Raw genomic sequence first — 19535 nt, 5'->3', positions numbered from 1 at the left:
CTTTTACCTGAACATGAGCGCCACAGGAAGTCATTCTTACCTGTGGCCATTAAACTGTACAACTCCTCCCTCTGATGATCGGACTCATTTGGCTTTTTATAAAACAAAACACACAATATAATTATAATTACTCATTCTCATTTCATTTATAATGCTACAACCATTTCATTGTATATTGTATATATTTCAGATTGTCTACTTTACTATTTTATTATTTATTTTATTTTATTGTCTACTTTAATATTTTATTTTATTTTATTTTAATGTCTACTTTAATATTTTATTTTATTTTAAGGTCTACTTTAATATTTTATTTTATTTATTTCATTGTCTACTTTAGCATCTTATTTATATCTTCATCTTTATCTCTTGTTTCCATTCATGCTGTATTTCTATTTCTACTTTGCACGGAGCATTGGAACAAAAACAATTTCCCCCCAGGGATTAATAAAGTATTCTGAATCTGAATCTGAATCTGAATTTAAATGCAGGGCTTTTACTTATAATGGAGTATTTTAATTATATATTTCACTTAAACATGTTGTCTGAAAACTTCTTCCACCAAATATTCTGGTCTTATTCTAACTATTTGTGCTGTTTTCAATAAGATTTGCTGTTACATCAATCCGAATGTTCACATTGGAGCCAGTTAAACATGCAATACGTCATTCTTTTACCACTGGAACAGAGTTTACTGTAGACAGCATCAGCAATATGTGTGGTGGCTGTGCAGTGCTGTGTTCATGTGTAAATCCTAGTAGTTGCCTAAACTATAAGGTAAGGGTGCATAACTGAGAGTGAAAAGAACAAAGGAAGGAAAAGAAGATGCAATAAAACTACAAATGAGGCAGACAAGCTTCGTTAGGCCAGTTAGGTGCCAAGGCAAAAATCCAAGGCATCATTGCGGTTTTAATATTGCATGGAAAGGGTGTGATTTAATGTGTTTTAAATGCCTTTTATGACTTTCTCCTCTTTGGCTGTCTTAAAGTGCCTTTCGCGCTTTCATTCTTTCCCTCTCGTTTTCTTGCTCTCGGTGAATGTCGGGTGGTTTGTCAACAAAACTGTGCTGCCATTTTGGCCTGAACTCCCCAAAATAAAAAAGACATTTACTGTAGATCTCAGCCGACCGGCTCCCGTTCAGTTTCTGTTCAGCATCCCTGCATTTCTGCACACGTGGATATCAGCAAAAATACATAGCATGAATGCAAAGTCTCATTTAATTAAGTGACTCTCAAAGCAGGACTTTACATCTCAAACTCTGTATTATACTGAGCTCATGATTGGCTGCTGGGATTGTCTGCAGTTGCTCACCAGTCCAATTTGGCACGACATCCCGACAACTTTCAATCTCTGAGTAATGCCCTTGAATAAGAACTGCTCTGAGATAATGAATGTACACAGCAGAGTAGACAAAAACTAAATTGAGAATGCTCACTCTAGCCTCTATCTGTCTCCGTGCAATAACAGTAACTGGCACGGTATACACTTCAACATGAACGGTAAACAAAACATTCATTTGGGAGGTTATATTTCAATGTCGTTCACTACGGCATCCCAGGTTGTACATTATTATGAAAAATAATAATGAAAAAAGGGGGTTGGAGTGTCATTGAAAAGTAATAAGCCTGCATTTAAAACATACACACACACTCTCCCCCACACACACGAAGGATGATCCTCAAAGGAAATATAACCATCTCCCTCCCCACTTGAAAAAAATGAATGAATTTCTGGGTTCTAGGTGGAAGTCACCTTGAGTTGTGTGTGTGCGTGTCTGTGTACGGACACCTGAGACAAATACGATCAGGTGGGACCCGGTATGGAGCCCTGTTGAACGCCTTTTGGTAGCAAAGGAAAAAAAAAAAAGCTCAAATACATCCCCGCGAGCTCTCGCCGTCTTTAACGAGGACCATAAAAAATAACGAGCCATCTTAACCTTGAGGCCAACTGAGGAAGTGAACACTCAGAGTACACTGAGCTGATCAAGGTGATCTTTTATTTCTTAACCCCCCTCCCCTCCTCCAATCCCTCCTTCTTCCTTTTATTGCAGCAAAATGTTTCTGCCATTAACAAAGGAACTGTAGTTCTTTTAAAAGAGAACACGGGTCAGCTTTTTCTCTCCGGATGTCATTCTCTGTGCTATGAATATGGATCTGCAGTTTTGTTTTGCCTCTGTTCCTCGTTTTGATGGTGACGGTGATGGTGATGGATGGTAGCAGGTATGCAGGAATCTTACAATTAGCGTGCTTCATGTAAAGCTTAGTACTGACCCCGTGTCTGCCGCCTGTAGCGCTATCATTAAGCCGAGCAGCTTGTGTTGCATTGTTCTCTATCTTTTCTTTTTTATCCCAACCCTCGGTCTCTCACCTCTCCTTTTTACTCTCCCGGCCATGTCTCTGCTGTTTCATTCCTCACAAGCTAATGATCAGTAGCCAGTGGTGGAAGAAGGACTCAGATCCTTCACTTGGGCAAAAGTATGAACACCACACTGTGAAAATACTCTGCTACAATTAGGAGTCATGCATTAAAAACCTCACTGAAGTAAAAGTATGTATCAACAGCAACATGACCTTAAAGTAAAAGTTGTCATTGTTTTTTACAATTATATAGACCGTTTCAGGGCCGACGTCACGATGACGTCATGTTATTATCTGGAGGTGCAGCTGCCTCTCCCCCACAGGGCTGTAGGCTACACAGGAGTGTTAAAATGTGTTTGTCTTGTTGTGTTATTGGGAGCCAGAATAGAAGGAGTCATGGCTCAAAACCAGCCGCCACTGCCCGTCAACAAAAACAAAGACAACTATGGTTAAATGTGATAAGACCAAAGGACTGGACGGAGGCCATCATCAAAAATGCTCACATGTGCAGCGCACACTTCATATCAGGTTAGGGAAAAAGTATTTCCTGTTGTAGGGATGAATAATGTTATGTGTATTAAGGGTTATCATGTCCACCTCATCAGAAACTGGGGAGGGATTAAGAGGAATATTGGATTTCTCTGGAACGCTAACTTTTTAGCACATTAGCTAACGTTAGCTTCCATAGCAAAACAAACAAGTGTGGTCCTCCTTTGTAAGATTGGCTTCCTGTGACATCATCCATCCACTGAGTGAGAGCATACGGGTCGGCCAGTCTGGTCCCGTTGGTCAGTGTTTACTTATTCAAGTAACACTGGCGGTCCCGGAGAGTGAGTGACCTGACATGGTGCGTTGGTAAATTCAGTCTGACGCTCTACACTAAAATGAGAGCCCTGTTGGTGGAAGAAACGCAGTGTTATATTTCTACATGAATGAACCAACGGTTACGTTAATCACACATTCACTCCGCTCGGCGCTCTGCTGCTCCGTCTCCACAGACAGAGTGTCCAGAGTGCGCTCTGCCACTCTGAGAGTGCGCTGCTCTGCAATAACTATTATAGGTTGTCACAGGTCGCTATAGTGGTTCGATCCTGGACTCCTTTAGTTTGCTTGCTGAAGCATCCTTGGGCAAGATACCCGAATGTGAAGCTTCAGACATGTGTTATTGCTGTGTGAGTGTGTTTGAGTGTTTAGGTAAGCAGGTTGCATCTTGTATGGCAGCCTCAGCCACCTCTGTATGAATGCGTGTGTGAATGGGTGAAAGTGGTTCTGCAGTGTAAAGGCGCTTTGAGTGATTGGAAGCAGAGAAAGGCGCTTGTCAAATTCAGTTCCATTTACCATTCAGCTTTTTGATGTTGGAGTTTCTGGCTGATGCAAAAGTTTATTTAGCTTAAGAAGAAGAATTTTTTCAACACATAAAAAAACACTTTATCATTTGATTTATTTCAAACATTCAACATTGACGGTGTATGTAGAGATATGTGGATTTCACTGGGCAGGAATGGGATGAAAAATGAATGTGAGAAGTGTTATTTTTATTTGCCTCAGAGATGTGGTGGAGTAGAAGTATAAAGTTGCATAAAATGGAAAGTTGTGCTTAAATATGGGGCTTGACTAAATGTACGTATCCCAGCATACGACGAGTGCCTCAATGTCAACACACATGTTGTGCCTCCTCAGCACGACCCGCCACTCTGGCATCCTTTCAAGACAAATGATGAGCAGCGTAAACAGAAATATAAAGTTCAATTTCCTTGATTCTCTCAGAAATCTACATTTAACATCTGAACTTGATACGGAATATTTTATCACGCGCAGCAGATTAATTATTAATAACAAAGAATTGATTATGGCTGCTGGCTCCCTCGAGTTAATCTCAGCGCTGATGTGATTAGAAATAAAAGCGGTTCCTGGGAGCCGACAAATTGACAGATCGACAGCGCGCTATAAGATTTAAGCGAAGCGAGTGAATAAATCTTACCGGGCATCTTCACATCTTTCTTTAACAACTTCAAAACAAAAAAGGCGGCTGAATACATACATGCACAAACTTCTGTTCTGTACATCAGCATTCTGAGCAGACTCTTAATAATTGATGTTTGTCAAGGCCGGTGCATGATATATCCCCTCCGCACCCCCCCACCAGGACAAGCATGGAGCAGAAAAACCCCAAATGAGAGTCAAAGCCCTCCATCTCCCAGGCAAACACACGCATAGTCATTCAATAGAGTACACACACACACACACACACACACACACACACACACACACACACACACACACACACCCACCACATCTGCTCAGTTACACACACACACACACACGCTGACACACACGTGGAAAAACAAACTTTCCCACACAAGCATGTAAACAAACACACACACGCATACAGATGCAGCAACGTCTGCTCAGTCCCTCAAGCTACACAGGTACTATAGGTGTGCACGCATTACCACACACACACCCATACACACATTTACAAATAAGCATCAATCATATCTGTTCTGTCTCTGTCCGACCCAGTCGCCATAATAAATGTTGACATAGTACGTTTTTGCAAACTACAGATTTATTAAGTTTGTTACGTTTCACGTGTGGCTGACATGTTGAAACTTTACATTTCTTTACGTTTCACTTTTCAGTTTTACTGTATGTTGTGACAACGCGGTGTGTTTCGGTTTAGACACAAAAACCACTTGTACCCTTTTCACATTGTCACTCTTGGCCACGCCGAGTCAAGAGATGCCGCACAGATATTTGTTTTCATTGTCAGTTTAGACGCACCGTGCCACGCCAAGTCACGCCGGAGTTAGACCTTCGCCGGAGTAGGTCCAAAAGCCGGGCCGCCCGCCCTCGAAGAAGTAGCTGTGACATCTCGCCAACCGCAGCCAAATGTGTTTTTAAAAGTGTCTGTGTGTTCAGCTCAAAGTACGTCTGTACTTTCTAACTGAATCTCTGTGGTTTGGAGTTTAGTTTCTCTCCTGCGTCCTATTTTTACTTTACATATCTGCTTTATTTTACTGTTTCATGTTCACTATCAGCCGTGTTAGAAGTTGTGTGTAGTTGCTGCTGGAAAAATCAACATTTCCTTATTTTGCTGCTTCACAATAAAAGTTTTTACATAACAAAATAAGGGGGTGCTTTTATTGTGAAGGATCCACAGGAAATGAAATAAGTTTATCACTGAATTAGTGGAACTTTGTCAGCAGCTTTTCTTCAGTTAAGACAAGTCTAATAATGCAGGAGAGAGGAAGTCAGAAACAGCCACAGTGAGATGTTGATGAAGAGCTGCAGACAACAGGCTCTTACTGCACCTCTGCAAACAGCTCACCTCCAACAGGTGAACTTCTTTTACCTGCCCTGCTGTGGAAAAACACGCAGCAAAGATAACAGAGGACTTCAGCTGTGGATCAACCAGCTGCTTTAAAACATCATGTGCTGGGCTGACGGCTCAACCCAAGCCAAACCAAACCAAGCCCATGACTGTCTTAAAGAGGTATTGGTCAGGGTTAGGAAAAAAGTTTGGATAAAAATACCTGTTTTTTTTTTCGCCACAAACACATCTTGTTAACAATAATTGCCAATGACAGTAACTGAACATGTAGCTATGATGTAGGTGAGTGTGTGAAACATTCAGCGTTCAGTTGTGAGGCTGTGGACGCATCTCGTCACTTTAGGATTGTTGATATGATGCGTCTGAAACATAAATGTAACATATCCATGTTTTGCAGAAATGTACAATGTTTTTATTCAATGATTTTATTCTGTCTGTTATACACACACACCCAAACACATCTGTCTGACTACAGGTCCAACACGTCCATTACCATCCCCCCTTTGACCGTCTTATGAGTCACACTGGTGTATTTATAAAAGAGCTCGGAGTCTTTCGTTTGGATTTCAGCTTGTTGAGCTGCAGGCTCACAATAACATAAGCTCGAGAGGATGATTGCATGGATCATTCCCTCTGAAGCTCTCTTATTGAATATGTTTCAAGGATTTCTTGGATTTTAAGTAGGTGTCAAACATTTTTTAAATTAGATCCAACAAAAATAAGCCCTCTGAAATCTGTGTCTTCAGATCAGAGTACTTGATGTTGTCCGCACACGAGACTGCGAGAGAGTTGTTCTCCTGAATGGAGGAAGTACTCCACTGAACGGGGTGTGTCACAGCTTTGTTGGTTAGATACCTAGGAATCCCAAGACACATCTGTGAGTCCTTTTAAGGTGATTTTTGATGATTTTCATATGTAAAACAACTCCTGTATTTGTTGTTGTTGAAGTGGTTTATTTATATGACATATCGTTTGAAAGCTACGCTCCTTGCGGTGCCATTAATGCTTAACATTTCAAGATACAAACACCACGGCCGGCTCAATGAACTGTTCTGTCAGACAACAAATAAACAGTTATTACTCACCTATGAAGCGTTATAATTCAGATTCATATTATCCAGACAATATCACAGCTTACACAGCTCCCAGTTCATTTCTCACACACTGCCAACAGTCCACATATGATCCATTCTGCATTTCAAAGAACCAACTGCAGTATCTTAAAATGGCGGCAAGCTCCTAGCCTTTTCATTGACACCTCATTTGAGCCAATAGGAGCTTTAAATGCTGTTGCTATGGCCTTGATAGCCAACCAGGGAAGACATGTATAGCGGCAGACATTCTGTTCATAGCATACACAACATGGCCCTACAAAGCACGCCAACCACTAGTACTAGACAAACCCACCAACACGACGGCCATCTGAAACCTGCTACGATCCAATCCACCCTTTGTCAAGACCCGCCCATGGTCCCGCCCCCCTTGGTTACTGTTGCTGGGTTCGACAAGCCAAGCCTCACGGGGGTTCATTCCCATAGGAAACAACCGCAGTTGTGTGATTCATTTTATAAGAACTGAGATGTCACCCTTACCTTAACCGTAACCCCTCTGTTTTAATGAAATGCTTCATAGCTAATTGCTAGCTTAGCATTAGCATAAGTAGCGAGATGTAGCCCTCCCTTTACCATTGCACTTCCTGCCAGGATTGTGCCACCCCAAAGTGGATATTTTAAGCCAAAACATGATCATTTTCTAACCATAATAAAGTGTTTTTGAGCCTAAACCTGACCATGTGTTCACTACGGTTTTGTTGAAACGTAAAGAAGCAAAACAGTCAGTGTATCCACCACGTAATAACAAACAAATGTCACATATCTGCGGCCTGCAGAAACGTAAAATGCCATGATGTACTGTGAATCTGGAGGACTACTGTGATTTTCCTACCGCTAATATACACAGTAAAAGAAATGCAGACCCTAAACAAGATACAATGGTGTGATGCATGTGTGAAATGATTAAATTCTAGACATAAACTATCATACACCACTCCACAATTCAGTCCCATCAGGATTTCAGGATGTGATTGCAACAATAAACACAAATTCAACCAGTCCCTGTGAATTCTGATTGATGCCTCCCCACCCAACACACCACCACAAATAGATACTAATTCTGTGGCAAACACTGAATGCTCATAATAGTAAGCTCCGGATCCGTGACACCTCAACTATTTTTGCAATTTTCCTTTGTGCCTGTAATTTCATTGCAAAAACGTCTATAAAGATCGCATCATTCATCACAATTTTTTAGAAAAGCTGCCATGAAATCAGGCATTTCAGGACATAAGAATCCCAAAATCAGCCTGCGAAATCCTGGAGGGACTGATTATAAATGAGCTGCAAACATGTTTTCAATATGCATGTAACACACACAAAAAACTGTCAGCCAAACACTTAATATTAGTAAGGTGGCTGCTGAAGAACACTTCATAGACACTAAAACTGTGACCGAAGACACTGCACCATAACCAGAACCATTCACTATACAACCATAGTCATAAATGAGCAGAAACTTTTGCCCTAATCATAGTGGTGGAGCATGTTTGTGGATTTTATGTGCAAAATCCCTAATCTGCATCTAAACTTGCTTAAACTGTGTAAATGAATAACATTTATCTTTCTTTCAAACCCCAAGTATCTAATAAGCCTCCTGTTATGTGAGCAGTAATTTGACTTTGCATTTGGACATGACAGAGACTCACTGGGAGTCTTCACGTAGACATGATATGGAGAAACAGAAGGAAGACCGAGACGGAGACAGAAATAGAGACGCAGTTGAGCTCTGAAAGTGATAAGGCAGCCATCTTGGAGCGAGTCCAAAGCTCTCGGCTTCCTCTTTCATATGCAGATAAAAATCTCAAAAGGCATCTGTCTTCTTTTTTTCGCACAGGCAATAACAATATAATCTCCCATCACCCCTGTTGAAACTCGGTCTAACCGACCACCGTCCATCACATCTATGGCCGCCGTAATGTCAAACAAATGTTCTCAGAACGGTGTTAACGCCCGCACGAGAGGATGCCAGAGGTTTTTCAAACTGCTCCGAGTCATCTCCTCCGAGGCTTTCTATTGTGCACGAGGCAAGAAGTGGGTTACGGTTTCGGATTTAGCATCTCTCATTTTCCAGAGCAAAGAGGCCATTCATGTGTGCTCGGCCAAAATCTTCCCTGCAATGGTGAGGGATAAGCTGCCGGTGAAGACTAGTAATAGGCTTTTCACACCACAATGTTAGCAGGGCTGAGGGCGAGTGTGTGGGGGAGGGGGTGGAGGGGGGCTGTTTGCCTCCGCCTCTAACAAGCGCCAAGGATATGCATTCATTTGGTGCACACAGAGGGTGCTGAATGAATAATGTCTGGGTAATTAACATGCATGCGCTTTGCCATTTTAGCCTTGATCAAGGGCATCAGGAGCTCTAGTGAATAGAGGGATATCTTATTTATACATGATTGTGACTTCGGATGAATGACGTGAGCACATTTGCCCCCTCTCCTCCCCCGCCTCGAAATCTTTCATTCCCAAGCTTCCCGGCGACTTTTCTCATCACCTCAATCCCTTCCTGCTTGTGTAATCGCATCTCTTCTACCTCCACCCAGCTGTCATTACTCTCGTCTGCTGCTTCCCATCCCCTCCTTCCCTCCCAGACGCTCGCCCCTCTCCTCAACCCCCGGCCCCCTCCTCCACTTTCGCTCCCTGTGATTACATTGCAAAATCTAACTCAAAAACCTGCAATCTTCCTCTCCCCAGACTACCATCTTGTCCTCGCCTTCATTTTTTTCCTCCAACCAACCCCCCTCATACAAACACCTCACCTCTTCCAATTTCTCCCTTCAATTGCCCCTACAGTCCGCTTTTAGTTTTGGGTGCGCCCAAAGAACTACTATCTCCTCTCCCATCCCGGTGCACTGTAATGAAATTGCTCCAGCTCCAGCATTGTTCCACTCCCCGTGATGCCAACATCCCCCCATTCCCTTCATTTTTCCATCAAGTTGCCCGCCACGTGCCTCCGAACCAAGAACCCTCCACAGACCCCACCTGTGCCACCTCCTTTCATTTCCTCTCCATCTCCTCCTCTCCTCTTGTCATTCCCCTTGCCTCCCCCTTTTTTCCTTCCTTCATTCACACCCTGACCTTCATTTCCTCCGACTGCCCCCTCCCCCCCAGAACCCTGCCGCCCATCACTTTAACTACTTCTCCATCCCAATTACCAGGTAACCCCCTGCTGCAACCAGGCCCTTACATCCCTGCCTGTTTCCCCTCCCTGACCTGAAAACGCCTCAGCTTCCACCCCTTCCTTCTCCCTCCATCCTTTTTATCAAGCGGAGCCTCATGGCAGCTGAGGTACCTGATGTTTGATAGCTTGTTAGCATGCATCCAAAGGGGACTCTGATTAATTCTGGCATTTCAGAGGGAATTATTTTGTATTTGCCTCCATGTCCAGCCCCCACAACCACCCCCAGCTCCTCTCCCTCGGGTAACTTGCAAAGGGGGGAAGGAGCCCTTGATGTTAATATGGTGAAGAGGAGGTTAGAGATGTTAGTATACCAACCTGGGTGATTGGAGAGGACAGCCAGCACTTCGGCCTTGCAGGTTATACAAAGATCAGTCGGACTCAAGGATGTCCTGTCTCCTGAGAGGCTGCAGCATTTGAATATGAGATAACAAGGCTGGACAAAAGCAGGGAATTGGTGCTGTTTCTTCTGGTGCATGATGAAGGCAAAGTGAGGTGCTGGTTTCTTGGATGCATTTTCCAAAGGCCGTCATCACTCGTTTAATTTTTGGGGAACCTTGGACAGCCTTTTGTTGAAGTATGTTTAACAGGCAAAGAACTTCATTATGTGTGTGATGTTGAAAAACCAGCTCCTCTAACAGTGTGATTATGCACAAAAATAGAAATCTAGTTGGTGGTAGTAAAATGGAAACAAGCAAAAGCTCTCATCCATCTATTCTTAATATTATTGCGCATTATAATTCACATGGGTGCCCCTGTTTTCATCATCCCTCCGTTTCTATCTTCAACATCCACCACGGTTTATTCATCATTGTTTCATCTTTGGTCGACTTCCCAGTTGGTGGGGAGCGCAGGTTCACCAGCCTCGTGGGTAATGTGTGTGCTATACTAATTAGCGCCAGCCATGCTGTGAGGAAACACCGGGGCTTTTCAATCGCTGATAAAAAGACAAGACATCTCACAAAACTCTTTGGCAGAGCTGCCCCTTCTCAAATGGGAGTGAGGGGAGGCAGGCTGGGCGCTCCTTTAAAATCTTGATCTGCACGGCGCTTGAACTGCTGAAAACTCCTCGCTGTTAACTCCTCTCCCAGGCCTCCGATGTCTCTTCATGGAAAGTAACACAAAAAAACCTATCATGTGTTCTTATGTCATCCTAGTTGGATCCTGGGAACATGTTGTGAAGGAAGGCTCCAAACTTTTAATGACTGTTGTACCAGTCAGGTCTTTTTTTAGTTGGCGAGTTCTGCCTCTGATTATGTTCTAGAAATGAACTGAAGATGTTATTATTTACTATCATAGCTTGAATATGAACCTGCAGTTTCCAGAGACTAATGTACATGCTTGGACCTTATGGCCAGGTCGTCAAATACAGATGCTTTGTCACGCCCCTCAGTGTCTCATATGGACACACAGGGCACCCTTTAGCGTCTCTATGTGACACACAGCTGAAACTCGCTGTCACACGTGGTTAATGTTAAACAGATGTGAAATGGTTGCAATTAGATTTTGGCAACAACACAACTTGGTAAGGTTCAGAAGAAAATATATGTTTTTTTTAAGCTTATTTTCGGCCCCTATTTGATTGGACAAATTGGATGACTTGCAGCAAAGGACTTTTTGTACTTGAAATGTGAACAAGGTACCAGAGTGGTATCTTGTGGAATAAAGAGCATCAAAATAGAGCTAGTTTATTTATTTTTAAAAAGTGCCAGGAGAGGATCCACCTGGGACCCTCTCCTGGCCTTCTGTGTTTTTGCAAAAGTGGCCCTCCGGCAGGGCAAGTTGAGTATCCTCAGTTTATGGGGATTGACTGGATCAAAGAGCTGCAGTTTTTGATACTTCTAAGTTGGCTTAATTTGTCAGCCACAGAGGTTGCCACTTGAATTCAAAGTGATTTTGACTTCATGTCACTTCAGCATTAGCAACACAAAACTGATGGGTTAGTAACTCTAAAGGGAGCTGCCTAGTGGGTGGTTTCTCTCAGGGAGTTCCCAGAAATGATTGGTCCAAAAACGCAGGAAGACACAGGATGACGTAGGTAAAGAGAAACAACAGAACGGCTAGAACAGTCTGGTATGTTCAGGAAATCACAGCAATATACTGTAATGCAGGAGAAAGACAACTACGATATTACAATATCCAAAACACAGACAAAAGACAATATAATCTAGTCTCGTATCATGATATCAATATACTATTGGTTTATTGCACAGCCTTAATAATAGCTACAAGTCATTTCATTACCATCCAAGCAGTGAGTGTATCACATTCAAATCATCTGAAGCTCAACTGGGAGATGAACTGAGCTCATCCTCTCAGTGTCTCAGCATGGTATGAGCATATAGAGCATTTACCATTATACAGCAGCAGGTACATTACCTAGCTCCATCTCGAGCCCATTGCCTTGCCCTCATTAGTGGCATTAATAAGTAATTCCGCTCTCCAACTTCTATCTCCCCTCTCTCCTTGTTCTATAACTGTACACGCCCTGCCTTTGAATCTTCATCCTTTTCCGGCCCGCTAATTGCTTTCCTTCCTGCATAATTCCCCCGCAGCTCCCAATATTGCCGGACACATTGTCACTGGTGGATATGTCTGACACGCGGCTGGTGAGAAGTTAAATGGGGAGGCTAAATGATGCTTCGTGGCCTGGGTGATGATTCGGGTGATAATGACCGCAATGATAAAGGACGCTTCTCCGGTCTAATAGCATTTGATTTCCCCGTTGGCCAGCGAGGAAAGAGATAGGAGGTATCAGGGTTGCTCATCCAGTGAGAATGACCTTTAATTTCACAACAAGGCCCCGCAGATAGCAGGCGCATCTCTCTCTACAAACCCTCATTAGATCGCAGAGCTGGGAGCACAAGCGAAACTTTACTTGGCTGCAAGCTGGAAAAGTTTACAAGGTCAACTGCCATCACTTGGTTGCAAGTATATGAATTTTAAAGGATCTCTGTCTCTCTTGAAAACATGATCTCCCTGGAATAACTGAGGCGGACTGTATATACGGAGTGAGGACGTGGTCTGAAATCAGCAGCCTATACGTCAGTCTGAGGGAAGTAAAATTGAAACGAAAATAATCTATAAAATGAACCCAAAACACCCACTCAGTTTTCCTTGGTTTCTTGTGAAATAATCCAACTTTGAGTCATCAAAGCATCCAGCCTCAGAGAGGTGGTGTAAGGTTAATATTTTCCCTGTGAAATCATTTCGAGTATGACTTTAACTGGCGATGACAAGGTATGCCAGTGAACACTGGGAAAATATAATTTCCCCACAGTTTATTCAATTACAGAGCACCCAGGCGCCAAAATAAATCCTCCTCCCCAATGTTTTACCCAAAGAAAATGTCTTATCATTGCAGAGATCTGCTCTGAGAATCTCAATCCTGTGCCAGCGAAGGCTATATGTGGGTTTGCTTTGCTCCACGGCACTGGAGCAGAGAATGAGGCCATGAAGCTTGTCCCCATCCTCCCTTCGTTCCTCTCCTCTCTTGACAAAACCCAATAACCACCCTGTGTTCCAACAATAGGCTTCAGATAAGGGAAAAAGAAGAGAGAATAATAACGCTCAAGTGCCATGGAGGGAATCTGTTTTTATCAACCCAGCACTCCAGAGGACGGCCTCAAAAACATTCGCCGGAATGTGTGTGAGTCGATGTGTGTGCGTGCCAACTCAATGGCAATGAAAAATACAATTTTTTATCTGCTACCCACAGCTGCCCCTAGTGACCCTCACCGCAGCTGCGAAACACCAAAAAAACTCGCCGATAAGAGAGGCCTACAAGGGGAGAGTGAATTTTAATCACTTAAGAACATGTGTTGTGGCGATACTGTCATGTTCCCTCGGCAGAGGTAGTTAGTATAACAGCACAATAGTGGAAGGACTCCGCAGGGATGCCTATATAAATATGACAGTGTTGTTTATGCATGAGCTCCTCTTGGCAGGGAAGTGAATATCCAACGCTGCTGTTTCTACAACACAGGGAGCTCTGCCAGATATATTTGGACACATGCTTTCTGTCCTGGATATGCTGTCAATTACCTGATTGTATTAGCTTCCTAGTTGTCTCCACTGTTTCTTTAACAATAGCTGTCTGCACCTCTGAGAGGATTGAACTGTCTTATGCGAAGTCACACCATGTTTGAGTGTAGATAGCACAAATGGTTTTGGAGACGCCGTCACACCGCCGTGTCATTCCTCACTGTTTTCTTCTTTTCCTTTTATTAACCGACGGCTATTTCTCAATTTCATTCTCTGCCTCTTTCTATCTGGAATATGCAAATGAAACCATTCAGCAGCACAGGCACAGCGCGTCTCAATTAAATTAGTGCTCTCAAGAAGTCATCTGCTTCTGTTCATTTAAAGGCGTCAGGATCTGGGCGTGAACAGGCGACCCTGACGGGAGAATCAGCGCCCGGCAACTCTGACACGCTACTCAGCTCCTTCCAAAGGCCCCATCAGTCACCACCGAGACAGGAAGCAGATAGAAACAGGAAGCACAACCATAGTGGAGACAAATGACGGACAAGCTTGTTGGGTAATCTGACACTGTCTGATTGGACTGTTCTCCCCCTCAACACCACCTCGCTCATGTCCTGATGGTAGATACAGACATATCAGCTGAGATCCACTCTGCCCTCCTTTGCTATCTGACGGTTGCGCTCATTGCTTAAAAATGCTGTAATTACTATCTCATATGAATCTATTTGTCCCTCCATTAGGGGGAACTCTCAGAGGACATGGTGAGAAAACAGAGACTGGATAATGAGAGCAGAGACCATTAAAAAGCTTGAGGCTCCTTACATGATAAATTATACAGCGCATGCAAGACATACTTAAATTCTGCTTGCTGCCCGCTCGTCCCAGCCAATACACTTAGGCCTGTAATGCATGGTTAATGGGAAGACTGGGAATATCTTGAGAGACAAGAAGTTATTTGAAAGTAGGCACTTCAAAAAAACATGTGGTTGGAAATACACGCTTTTAGCGCAGAGAGGTCAGCGGCTCGGGGTTCATTTATCATGTGAAATACATGGAGGAATGTCAATTATGCAGCTTTTCTCACCAGCGGAGGAATCAGTGGATGGTTCAGTGTGAAGCGCACATTGTTCTGACACCAAGAGACAAATGAAGAAAAATGAGGCTCTGATGTCAGATATTATCAGGTGCTTTATTGCTGGACCAGGGTTTTGGGAGAGACACACCAATTGCGGAGGGTACAGTATTGGCCACACCGTGTATCTGAGTCCAATTCAATATCTCATTACTTTTGGTGTGAATAGGTTGAACGGATACGATGGTCGGTGTGTCCTGACGATACGCCAGAGTACATACAGCAAAAGGCCAGCGCTTCTTTCTGATATTAAGTATTGATTTGGCAAGATTGATCTAAACTGTATTAAAAGAGCACTCTGAGAGAACCAGTCAAGCAGATAGTGTAAAAAAAAAAAAAAAAAACATCAGCAGAGACTAAAAGGAAAGAAAAAAAAAATTAGGAAAAGCGGCAGATACCTGTGTACGTACGAGTGCGCCCAAGGCTAAAAAGTAAAAAGATGTGAATTAAAGGGTGAGAACAAAGAGAGGAATGGAAGGAGAAAGTGAGCCATGTAGAGAAATGCTCCAGACTCGAGGAGGTGACACTAATTGGGGTGTTGGCAGCGTTAGCTTGAGAAGGATCCGTATCTTTTTGTTGAGTTGGATTGAGGAAATGCTCACACGGTTGTGGCAGATGTCAGGAACGCTTGTTTTCGTGTCAAATCTTCACCGTTCTCGTGTAGGAGAGATGCTCTGGGTGTTAACAAGAAAGGCAGAGTGGTAGAAATAGGGACGGTACGGGGAGAAAGAGCAATGGGAGGATATTTTGTCAATACTACTGTTATGTTTTGAAATATGACTCAACGCAGTGCTCCTTTTCCATTTAGTTTCCAGCATTCACTCTGGGGTTCGAACATTCCTCTACTTGCTGCTGGCTAAAGACAGTGTCTTGCTCAAGGGAAATATGGTGTTTTGATTTATTCATCTATTCATGAGTTTCTTTTTGCTTGGTTTCATAATCTGGAATGACCAATGAGTAAAAGAGTTGGTGTCAATGCTCAACTCTGTTGCCAGAAAAAATTGTTTGACTTGTACGTTATTATGTCGCAGATACGTTGAAACTTTATGTTTCAACATGTCGTTAAAATGTGGTTGGGTTTAGGCACGAAAACCACTTGACTATGGTGAGAAAAAGATCGTGTTTTGTCTTACCAGTTTTATGGGCACAGTCCTGGCAGAAGAAAACAGCAATGACTCAGTGAAAAAGATCTGCTTTTCATGGCACTGTCCCCGCTAGAAAAACACTGACGTTTGGAGCCTAAAGTGCTGCTGGAAACAACAAATGACTCATTAAAACACAACCAATTGTGTTTGTTGGTGTCTACAGCTTGGCAGGCATCTCTCCTAGGTGACACGCTATGGCAACACATTCTCACTGCCACCTCGTCACGTATCGATGTTTGGTCATGGACTTTCCATGTTGAGAGTCCACGTCCAAGGTACCCTGGGTGTGTTGGTTGTTGACGTTCTGGGACGCCGTGTCAACTTCAGCCTGTTACATGCATTGACTCTTTTCAAAATACACTTCTGTTTTCACAGGAAATGTACAGTTTGCATACAGTCTCTTTCAAAATTAAAGCACTACCTCGATACAACATCATGAACTGACATTTTTTACCTTTAACAACAAATGGCTTTACAATCTTGCGGGAAGCAAACACCGACCTCCCAGGTAAAAGTCAGTGTTTGTTTGACCCATCCACCACCACTCCCACCCGCCATACTCAGACTCATACCCCTCCTTAACTTGTGTTGTTGTCCCTCCACATTTACCCTTGATGTCAGTGGTGCCATTAAACAATAATAGCAACTGACTGCGTATCACGCTGCCGTGAAAGAATGGCTTTGTTCATTGATGTCGGACGCCTTAAGTCACTGCTAAGTGGCAGTATTCGACGACTTCATTGTGAGACTGGGTTGGCACAAGTCGTGTGACATGTATTGTGAGTTTTCAAACTACACTTCTGTTTTCACAGGAAATTTAATGTGTACATAGTCTCTTTAAAAATAAAAGCACAACGTTGGTACAACATCTTGAACTGACATTTTTTTTTCCAACAACAAACACATGTGGTTACATTTAGCCTAGTCTCTATATACAGACTCTACATTCAGTGAAGAGCCCTGGGGCAGCTGTGGCTCAGAGGTAGAGCGGGTCATCCACCAATTGAAAGATCAGCGGTTTGATCCTGGGCTCCTCCAGGCTGCATGTCGAAGTATCCTTAAGCAAGATACTGAACCCCAAATTGCTTCAGATGGCTGTTCCATCGGTGTGTGAGTGTGTTAAAACTGAGTAGCAGGTGGCACCTTGTATGGTAGCCTCGGCCGATGAGGGATAGGTGAATGGGTGAATGTGACTCGTAGTGTAAAAAGCGCTTTGAGTGGTCACTAGATGACTAGAAAGGCGCTATATAAATGCAGGTCCATTACCATTTCCGGTTGTAGTCTGTTTGTAGTCCGCGTGACATTGACCAATCGCGTTTGAGCCGGCTGCAGTTGTTGCCAGGTTAAACGGTCTGTGAGGTGAACTAACGAGGCAGAACATAATTGGCGTCACTGCAAACTCTGAATCCATCACAATGGTTCAGCATATTTACTTATATATAAACGGAAGTCAGAAACGGAAATTCGCCTCCTCCGCCCATATCAAACCGGAATGCCAAAAAATTGGGGGTCTGCCCCCAGAGGCTGTATCGCCGTCTGCCGGAAGTCAGACGCCGAATACAGCCGATAGGTTCTGAGAATGCTTTTAGCCAACACATACAAGGGGTTGGGTTTAGGAAAAAAAAAATAGGGTTTGGCTTTACAGTCTTACAGGAAGCAATCACCGGCCTCCCAGGTTAAAGTTGACGGTTGTTGGACCTATGCACCACCCCTCCTGCCCATCCTACTCGGACTTCCGCCACCTTAACGTTCGTTATTGTCTCGCTCTCGTTGTCTTTCTGTTGGACGTTTACATACCTCAACATGATTTCTCAGGTTTGATGGCAAATTCTTAAAGGCTGTGACGGATTTTGTGCTCAGTTAACAGAGCAAACATTTAAAGCAATATAAATCATTAATCGTAACCACTTATCCTGTTGGTGTCGCGGGGGTCTGGAGCCAGTCCTATCTATAGCTGACATTGGGTGAGAGGCAGGGTTCACCCTGGACAGGTCACCAGACTATCACAGGGCTGACACATAGAGACAGACAACCATTCACACTCACATTCACACCTACGGACAATTTAGAGTCACCAATTAACCTGCATGTCTTTGGACTGTGGGAGGAAGCTGGAGTACCTGGAGGAAACCCTCGCTGACACAGGGAGAACATGCAAACTCCACACAGAGGGGCTCCTCACCCCAGGGTTCAAACCAGGAACCCTCTTGCTGAGAGGTGACAATGCTAACCACCCTATATCAATCATCTGACATCTCATAAACTTCAAATATGGACTTGAGGTCTGGCCATGGGTGATCTGGTGGGGAATCTTCATCTCCATCTGCTGCCGTAACCATAGCAACACTGTATAACCAAATTCAACCAACTGCTGATGACCTTTCCTCTCTACCTGCCTCTACTGATGACTCAAGTAAAGTATAGACACTCAAAAACTGTACTTAAGTAACATTACTTCGTTACTGTCCACCGCTACATTTACATATACACCGGTGAGATATCAGGAAGGTATGATGGTATGCAAAAATAGATACCGCCCTAGCCCAGTGGTGCACAAGTGCTTTGTCCTCTGGACTACCCAGATGCAGCTTGATAGTAACAGTTTAGGAGGCAAGTAATGTTACTTATTCATTTTAGCCACCCACATGTTCCTCACCAGTCTGCAACCAGACCCAGCAGCTGCTCAGTCACCCACCCAAATGAGAAAGCGATGGGACTGCAGAAGTTTCCCGTAGTTCGGCTGCAATATTTACTTAAAGACAGATTTTCATTAGTAAAAACAACCTACCTGTGTGTGTGTGTACAAGAGACATTTTTAGCTCTCAGACAGAGCTAACTTTTCTGTAATATGCGTGTGTTGAGTTCATATGTGCATATATACCTTGGGGACTGTATGATATATGGCAGGGCTTTTTAGCAGTTGGCTGTTTTCTATCTGTGCCTATAGATGATCCATGGAAGTGCTTTGTATGTGTGTGTGAGCAGGCAGGGTGTGTACATGCCGTCCTTGGGGAGTAGACCTAGCTATTCGGGTCAGGGTGGCTGTGATCTGAATGGAGAGCATTAATATTTAAACACAGGCTCCTGAGGGAAAGAGACTGTAAATGATTCATGATTTATACTGTGGGCTCTCAGCAGCAGCAAAGGCTGGAGTTCCGTAAAGATTCACTGATTCCTCGCTGCTTATGTGCCCTGCTCTGTCCTCCTGTTCCTATATGGGATGCCTTTCATCTTGCATTCAGTCTCCAAGGGTAATGTCTTCTTCACTTGATTATTTTATTATTTTCTTCTCACTA

This window comes from Epinephelus lanceolatus, chromosome 16 (assembly GCF_041903045.1).
Source record: "Epinephelus lanceolatus isolate andai-2023 chromosome 16, ASM4190304v1, whole genome shotgun sequence".
Taxonomy (NCBI): domain Eukaryota; kingdom Metazoa; phylum Chordata; class Actinopteri; order Perciformes; family Serranidae; genus Epinephelus; species Epinephelus lanceolatus.
This window is presented reverse-complemented; position numbering follows the sequence as displayed.